This window comes from Miscanthus floridulus, chromosome 3 (assembly GCF_019320115.1).
Source record: "Miscanthus floridulus cultivar M001 chromosome 3, ASM1932011v1, whole genome shotgun sequence".
Lineage (NCBI taxonomy): Eukaryota > Viridiplantae > Streptophyta > Magnoliopsida > Poales > Poaceae > Miscanthus > Miscanthus floridulus.
Window position 1 is genome coordinate 18,922,886 of NC_089582.1, and position 9,768 is coordinate 18,932,653.

Below are 9,768 nucleotides of genomic sequence, written 5' to 3' on the forward strand. Positions count from 1 at the left end.
TAATCATCTTCAACTTTAGGAGGCATGGAGTTTTCTAGATTAGAGAATACACACTCACCGCAAGGTGAAGGTTGCCCACTTAGTCCCCAAGTCTAACAGTAGGTGGCATAGTCTCGTGGTGTCAAGGTCCAGAAAGTAGAAGAAAGACAGAAGACTGACCGAGCTGGCAACCAGTCCACGGGCAGAGTCCTAAAATGAAAAGCACACATTCACCGCAAGGTGAAGTGTGCCCACTTAGTGCCCGAGCTTGACAATAGGTGATGTAGTCACGTGGTGCCAGGGTTAGAAACAACAGTAACCCGAAGGAAGTCCCCAATATGGTGAGAAACCAAATCATAATGATGACGTAGTCCCCGAGACACAAGTGGAAATCTCAGAGAAATCAAATCATGGAGAAAAAACTGGATTAATGGTTGTACAGTAGAAATTACCGAGCTTTGATGGTATTGCGGAGAAGTCGGTGAATATTCGGTGTGTAGTTCCAAGTTGCGTCGGAGAATAGGCGATATGGGCTGCAGTTGCGCGGAAGCCTAGATAATGGCCCAGCACACTGCTTTAGGGAATTCAGAAGGGCACAAATCATGGTGTGGTTTCCCAAAAACCCTTGAATGCGAAAAGTGGAGAGGGTGCCTTTATAACTATGTCGCCGCACTCCGCGCTCCCACCTTTGCCACTCCGCCACTTTGTCTTCCTCCTCAGCCCTCGCGCTTCCCGATTCGCACTCACCCATGATGTGTCGCTAGGGCTAGAAAGCTTGCACAAAGGAAACAGTTCTGATCCAGATCTGAGGGATGGCGCCGAAGAGGGGAGGTGGTAACCCGAAGAAGGCGGCTGCCGGTATGAACCATGACAAGGAATGGGCATCGTCACTCATGGGCGAGATGGAGCTCAACGAGATGGTGGAGGCAGGCGTTCTTCCTGACCGAGTCACCGCCGAATGGTGTCTGGCCGATGGTGAGCCCTATCCGATGCCACACACCGACAAAGTCATAGTATTTGAAGAATATTTCTAGCGTGGATTAGGACTTCCGGTGCATCCTTTCTTGCGTGATCTATTGGAGTATTGGGGAGTGAGGCTATTTAATCTGCATCTGAACACGATCTTGCACATTGTTGTGTTTATCTATTTCTACGAGGCGTATCTTGGCATTCTTCCCCACTTCAATCTTTTCCGACACCTGTTCTGGCTAAAGAAGAAGGGCGGGAGTGGTTCCAAGGTGGTCGGTGGTGTGTATCTACAGCTCCATGATGGGATGGCAAACGAGTACATTACTGTGCCGCTGAATACCTCGTTGAAGGGGTGGAATGCCAGGTGGTTCTACATGAAGCAGAGTCATCCTACCATCCGATGCGACATCGATCAAATTCTGGAGAACCAGAAGAGCTAGTTAGAGAAGCCGACTAGTGCTGATATGGATTAGGTGAGGGAGCTCCTTGAGCTGATAAAGGGCATGAAGATGAATGGAGTGGTGGTGGTGATGACCTTCATAGTGCACCGCGTCTAGCCCTACAAGGAGAGGGCTCATCTGGGCTTTGACTTCAAGGGAGACACTGACGGCACCAGAGAGAAGACGGAGAGACTGATGAAGGAGGCTGTGCTACACCGAGCCACTAAACTATTTGCTCCAAACGTGCCATTCAGCGTGCCCACCTCTTCAGGTAAAAATCTTGACTGTTGTTCCTAGTCCTCTTTATCCTGTGCCAGTGCTGAGCAGTGAACTGATTTGCTTATGGAAGGATCCATTTGCAGGAACGGGCGGCATACTTATCTAGCGTGCCGAGGAGCGATTGGCCATAGGTGGTGGATGCCATGCTGACTACTCAGCCGGAGGAAGGTGCCGTCAGCGCCTCGTCTGAATCCGAAGGCAAAGGTGCTGGTCAGAAGGAGAGTCTCCCCCCTAGTATTAGAGAATTTCTAGGGGAAAAGGGCGGTGAAAGAAGAGGAGAACAACAGATGTAGCTCCCCACAAGCCGGCCGGCATCTCGCTTGGTGGCGATCGGACTGCTGGGGCGCACCTCCGAGCAGCTGAAGAGCGTCTCCGACTAGAAGAAAGGTATTGTGGGTTGGTGAGTTTATTTTGCATTGCCGAACAGTCTTGATGTTGCTGACGATCGTCACATTTGTAGAGCAAGATGTAGAGCTCGGCCAGTTGCGCCAAGTCATCAGTCAACTCTAAGAGGAGAAGGAGAAGGCATCTAGGCGAGCGGAGAAACTAGCCAAGGATCTAGAAGGTGAGTAGTTCATGGTTGAAGTTGTTGCTGATATGGTTGCTTTATTTGATGAATCCCTTTGGTGTCTACAGAATACCATCGAAGGACCAGGGCATAGTTCAACATGTTGGAGCTGGAGGCGTAAACCCAGAGGGTAAAACTTGATGCCGTGGTGGCTAGGGTGAGGCCGGTGCTCAACTGTATCAACATGTAAGTAGCTCCTCAGCCCGATGATAGGCCGCCCCGTCCGGATGCCATCATCGTCAGGTATAAGGTGACATGGGAGAACTTCAAGAGCTTCAACCAAGATGCCACTGTCTCTGTCATTACCCATGCCCTAGCGGTAGTCCAGTCTCACTATCCTACCATCAATCTTTGAGCGATAGGGGCCAGATTCGCTAGAGGGACGAGTGTGACAAAGCAGGAGCAGCTGAAGGATGAGGTGGAGGACGCGGCGAAGAGGCTGGCCGGCAAAGTCGATCTGTTCGACAAGGCAGAGGTGAGGGCCAAACCTAAGTGGAGAGAAACATGTATGGAACATCTGGAGAGGACAGTTAGATGCATAAGGGCATAAGTAAACATTTATGTATTTGTATAATTGTTGTATGTAAATGACATGTGCATGTTCAGGTGGCTGGCTGTGAAAAAGATGTTGTTAACCCTAATGCGTTTATACATGGTATAAGTAGCATGTGAGCATTTAGTTCATTACTACACTCTTGGCCTTGGCTAGCCCATATTCCATAACGTCGAGCGCTGGAACCCATGCACGTGTAGGAGGAATAGACATGAACAAGGAACCATAGCCGACCACCCATAACATAGAGCGCAGAGCCCGTAGCACATGTAGGGAGAGATTAGAGATAGGGTTTTCTCCAAAGAACATAGAGTAGAACATGTGCTGCTCGATGGTTGGTAGAATATCTTAGAAATATTTTAGTATAGAGAAACAGGACGGAGCATTTATGGAGATCACATATAATTGTAGACGTTTGTTAAGGAGCAGCTCAGAGCTAGTAATCGTAAATGGAGATTAAACTAGAGTGGAGAAATAATAGAGACAAATTATGGCGATAAAGACTTCATTCATTACAGAGTGGAGAGTACATATCTAGAGCGTTTCAAGGATAGAAATGTATAAGTTGCTCGATGTGCCACGAGTTGGGGATATCGGTTCTGTCCATGTCACTTAGCCGGTAAGACCCTGGTTGGGTAACCTCTTTGACTATGTAAGGCCCTTCCTAGGGGGAGGAAAGCTTGTGTATCCCTTTGGTTTTTTGCTTTCTATGGAGAACGAGGTCGCCGACCACAAATGAACGACCTTTTATATTGCGATTGTAGTATCTTCACATGCCTTCTAGGTATTTGGCCATGCGGATGCAAGTGATCAGGCATTCTTCTTTGGCCCTGTTGACATCCTTTGTCCAAACAACTATGGCTTGCTCATCATTATAATGTTCCACCCTAGGTGCTCAAAAGGCAATGTCTGTGGGAAGTACGACCTCTGAGCCATAGACCAAAAAATATGGAGACACACCGGTGTTGTGACCAGCTTGAGTGCGTAGTCCCTAGACCATAGTTGGGAGCTCTTTGAGCCATCTACCCATATGCTTTTCCTCTTTTTGGTATAATCTCTTTTTGAGAGCATCGAGGATCATGCCGTTCGCCCGTTCGACCTGGCCGTTGGCTTTGGGATGGGCAACAGAGACATATTTGATGATGATGCATCGGTCTTCATAGAAGTCCCAAAAATGGTGACCAGTGAATGTAGTTCTGAGGTTGATGATAATGCTGTTCGAGAGACCGAATCTGTGGATGATATCTTCGAAGAGCTTGACTGCCTTCTTTGTAGTGGCTGAAACAAGCGGCTTGTACTCAATCCACTTGGAGAACTTGTCAATGGCGACATACACATACCAAAACCGCTTGGCATGGGCTTCAAAGGCCCGATCATGTCCAGTCCCCAGCATGCAAAAGGCTAAGAAGCTAGGATGGTCTGAAATTCCTGTGTCGGCACATGTATTTGCTTGGTGAAAAATTGACATCGTTCACAATGTTGAACAAGGTCTTTTGCGTTGGTGATGGCCGTGGGCCAGTAAAAACTAGCTCAAAAAGCTTTGCCGACCAGGTTTCTCGAGGCCACATGATTGCCATAGGAGCCAGAGTGAATTTCAAGTAGTTTCACTCCCTCTTCTTGGGTGATGCATTTCTGTAGTATCCCTTCCTTAGCACTTTTCCTCATGAAGTTCCTGTGTACCAGCATGTAATGCTTGCTGCGATGGATGAGGCATTTAGTTTTGGTCTTATCGGTGTGTACGTCGGCACTGGTGAGGTACTTGATGAATTGTTCCCTCCAATCCACAACCGGCGAAGGTACTGCAAGTACTAGCTACTCGGTGGGGGGGTCTCTTGAACATCCTTCTCTTCCTTGATACACAGCGTAAAGAGGTCTTGAACGAAAACCCCAGGGGGAATCGCGATGTGAGAAGAGCCTATCTTAGATAGGTGGTCGGCGAGCTAATTTTGATCTCATACCACATGGTGGTACTCGATACCGTAGAACTTTCCTTCGAGTTTCCTAATCTCAGCGAAGAATGCATCTATCTTCTCACTAGAACATGACCAATCTTTGTTGACTTGGTTGATGACCAGCGTGGAGTCCCCGTATACCATGAGGCATTTGACACCGAGCTTGACGGCTATACGAAGTCCATGGAGACATGCTTCATACTCCATGGCATTGTTGGAGGCTGGAAAATGAATTCGGAGAACGTAACGGAGCTTGTCCTTAGTTGGAGTAATGAATAAAATGATAGCACCAGCACCATTGATGTTGAGGATGCCATCGAAGTACATCACCTAGTGCTTAGGGTAGGCAGCGGGGATGGGCTCTTAGATCTCAGCCCACTCAGCGATGAAGTCAGCCACTGCCTATGACTTGATGGTAGGTCTACTTCTGAATTCTATGGAGTAAGTGCCGAGCTTGACTACCCACTTGATGATGCGGCCATTGGCCTCTTTATTACGGAGAATGTCCCCTAGAGGGAACTCGGTGACCACGGTGATCTTGTAGTACTCGAAGTAATGGTGGAGCTTGTGCGACGTGACCAGAATGGCGTATGATAGCTTCTGAACCTAAGGGTAACGAGTTTTGGACTCATTAAGAACCTCATAGGCGTGCCTGGCTTCCTCGCGCTTGACGACGATAACTGTGCTAATGACACAAGAAGTGGTGGCGATGTAGATCAATAGGGTTTTGTCTAGTTGAGGCACCATCATGATTGGGGGACTTCATTAAAAATGACTTGAGCTGCTTGAAGGCTATGTCAGCCTCATTCGACCAGGAGAAGCACTCGGAGGCCTTGAGTAGTTTGAAGAATGGTAGTCCCTTTTTGCTGAGATATGATATGAAGCGGCTGAGAGCAACCATGCACCCTATGAGCTTCTATATATCCTTTACGTAGGTTGGTCATTTCATATTGGTAATGGTGAAGACCTTGTTGGATTGGGTTCGATAGCACGGGCGCTGATGATGTAGCCTAAGAGTATACCGGATGGAACTCTAAAGATGCACTTTGAAGGGTTCAACTTCCATCCGTATCTTTTTAGGACGGCAAATGTTTCTTCGAGGTTGGCGATGAGATTGTCGGTGGTTTTGGACTTGATGACCACATTGTCGATATAAGCTTCGACATTGTGGCCTATCTGTTGGTCAAGGCACATCTGGATGTCCCTTTGGTAGGTCGCCCTGGCATTTTTGAGTCCGAAGGACATGGTGGTCTAGCAATATGCACTGAAAGGCATGATGAACAAAGTTTTGATCTGGTCGTCCTCTTTGAGAGATATCTGGTAATAGCCAGACTAACAGTCGAGGAAGGAGAGGAGTTCGCAGCCGATGGTGGAGTCTACAACCTCGTCTATCCGAGGCAGACCAAAGGGGTCTTTAGGGCAGTGTTTGTTGAGATCAGTGTAATCAACGCACATTCTCCATTCTTTATTCTTTTTTTGAACAAGAACTAGATTTGCTAACCACTCAGGATGATACACTTCTTTAATAAATCTAGCAGCTAGGAGCCATTTTATTTCTACCCTAATAGCCTCCTTCTTGTCTAGTGTGAATCATCGGAGTTTCTGCTTGATCGGTTTGGTGGTCGGCGAGACATTCAAGGAGTGCTCGATCTTCTCCCATGGTACCCCTGGCATGTCTATAGGTTTCCAAGCAAACATGTCGGCATTAGGATGTAGGAAGGAGATGAGCGTGCTTTCCTATTTGGGGTCGAGATGAGCCCCAATCTTGATGGTCTTGGTGGGGTTGTCGAGGCTCTAGAGCTTGGATCTCTAGGTCATCGGTGGGCACTGTCTTGGTGTCAGTGACCATGCTAGCCATCTGGATGGAGAGGTCGGTGGCTTCGATGAGGGCGAGACTCTCTATTTCTTAGGCATTGGCAATGGAGAGGTTGGCCCATAGAGCCAGAACTCCAATAGGTGAAGGCATCTTTAGTACTAGATAGGCATAGTGCGGTATGGCCATGAACTTGGCCAGAGCTGGCCAACCAAGTATGGCATGGTAGGCGGTGTTGAAGTTGGCGACATAGAAGTTGATGTGCTTGACTCGAAAGTTGCTTGCCGTGGCGAACTGTACTAGGAGGGTGATCTCTACCAGTGGTTTAGATGCCCTACCAGGTACCACACCCTAGAAGGAGAAGTTAGAGCAAGTGAGGTCTTCTATTCGGAGGCCTAGCTCCTTCAGGGCTCCGGTGAAGAGGAGGTTCAGAGCGCTTCCACCGTCGACGAGTACTTTCCTGAAGTGTACTTTCTTGACGGTGGCATTGAGGATGAGGGGGAAACACCCTATGTAAGGGATGTTCATTCACTGGTCAGCCCTGCTGAAGGTGATGGGGACCTCAGACTAGGGGCGATCGCTAGGGTTGGTGATGGCATCTTCTGTGTTGACGGCGAGCACCCGGCGGGCGATGAGCTTTCGATCTCTTCTGCTCTCGATAGTGGCGAGGCCCTAAAGATAGTGGCGACCATCTTGTCGTGATCCTAGAAGGCGTTGTTGTTGTCCCTAGGTGGTCAGTGAACTCTGGCTTCATCGTCATTGTTGTCGTCCTTCTTTTTGGCCTAGAACTCCTTAGCCAAGGCAAGGTAGTCCTTCATCTTGTGCTTGCTATTCTTGTGGAGGTGGCATGGGCCTTCGAGGATCTTCTTGTACTGCTCGTCGTAGTTGTGCTTGGCATGAGGTTCGTCAACGGTGGCGATGACATGGTCTGATCAGCGACGGTGATATTGACTAGCTTTGGACCCTTTCGACCAATCACGTCCACTATCATGATGGTGGCCGCGGTCATCATAGCGGTTGTGATTGTGGCATCGTTCATCGGGGTGCTCATCACTACGGTGAGCTAGGCGGTGAGTGCCTACATCCTAGTTGAAGCGAACTTCAGCCTCTTCGTCATTGGCGTACTGATCGGCGGTCGTGATCATCTTGCCAATCCCCTTTGGAGGCTTGCGATTGAATTTGGAGTGAAGGTCGCAGTGATGGAGTCCTCGGACAAAGGCGGTGATGACTTCTACTTCTGTGATGTTGAGAATAGAATTCCTCAACTCAGAAAATCACCTATTGTAGCTTTGGAGGAGCTTAGACGGTTTCTAATTGATGTGATTCAGATCATGCTTGGTGCCCGGCTGAGTACACATAGCCATGTAGTTGTCGGTGAAGACCTTCTTCAGCTATTCCCAAGATCCGATGGAATCCAGGGTGAGGCTCATGAGCTAGTTCATCATGGTTGGTGTGAGCATCATGGGAAGATAGTTCACCATGACATAGGTATCTCACCCGATGGCACGCACAGCCGTGCCATAAGCTTGAAGCCACTGTGTGGGGTTCATCCACCCCTCGTATGGCTCGACCCCGGTGTTTTTGAAACCACAGGGCCACTGGAGTGTTTGGAGTGCCCTCGTGAATGCTCGGGACCCTTTGAGATCATCACCATCATGATCAGTGGTATTGTCGGTGTTAAGTGGCTGGAGTGCAGCGTCCAGATTGCCGAATTCTTGCTCGTATTCTTGATGCCAGTGTACTTCTTCTTCATGGCAAGAGCAATGGTGCCCATCGATATGATGTCGTGCGTCCTAGAGATTGTTGATGTGCGCTCAGACATCCTAGTTGACTTCTTGGTTGTGTTGGTGAGGGTAGTCGATGCGGTTTCCCCTAGCTCCCCCCTAGAGGGGTTGTCCATCATCACACTGTTGGTCAGCGAAATGGCTTTGGCTGGGGCGGTGATTGGATCTTGGCATGGTGGATTGGCGAATTGAGCTTGTTGAGTAGGAAGGTCTCTAATCCTAGTAGATCTCATTGACCTGGCACTGCGCCACTTTAAGCATGGCGGCGACCTTGGTGACTTTCTAGCCTTTGCTCGAGCCGAGCAAGCTCATTAGCAGCCACTACCAAGTTGGCACTTGGAGTCTTGTAGACATTGTGGTCGTCAACATGGATGAATTCATCATTGAGGTTGCAGTGGAGTGGGCGTGGCCTCCCTTGCGAGTCGAGCTATTCTTTGTTGCAGGTAGCCTTGGCTAGCACAATGGTGGCCTCATTTGCTCGGTGCTACGCACGGTTGGCATTTCTGTTGACACAAGCGGTGCAGTCCTTGTCGATTTCCCCATCCCATGGGGGGCTGTTGATGCTAACATTGAAAATCCTGCCTCCTTGAAAGGGTGGGAAAGGAGGTTGAATGGCTGTGGTTTCGGCGTTAGTCTCCATAGAGCCCTAGGACTCTGAGTCTAGGTTTTCTTCTAGGATGGTTTGGAGGGATGCTTCGGGACATTGGCTAATTTGTAGCATATTGACGGTTGGCGAGAGCTGGCCGACGATCTGATCAGCGAGAGGATAGATGTCTCCCACCTGGTCAGCGAATTTGCCCCTGATGACATCTTTGTAGGAGGTGGTGATGCTAGTGAGCCCAAAGGGTGGGGCCATAATCCCTGGAGTTTCCTGATCAGCCTCCGATGGATCAGAATCGGAGGGTGGTCGGCGCTGAACCAGAGTGGTTAGAGCCGATTCTACGATGGAGAGGCAGTCGGCGAGCTTCTAGCCAATCGGATCGATGGATGCGACCAGATCATCATTGTTGATTTGCTTCCTTACATAGCGGGGGAGCAGGCGGCGACTTGTTGACGAAGACAACATCAGAGGCGGTTCTAAGACTAGATCTACTATTGTAGGTGTTGGTGTGGTCGGCGTAGAATCGATCTACACTGGATCAATCATCTCTCCGTCTCCATCAGCATTCATGACCCAGGAGATCAATCCGACTATAAAGATCTAGCCGGGCTTTGGGGAGGACGAAGAGCCTATAAAACACACCATCTTGTTCATCATAGAAACAGCACTCATGGCCCTACCTGGCATGCCAACTATCAACAAAAGATACTCGGCAGTCCTCCAAGGGATATCCCACGAAGGTAGATTGATTGATAGAGGTGCACATAATCAAGAACAAGAAGGCAATAGAGACACAAGAGTTAGATAGGTTTGGGCTGTAAGCACGATGT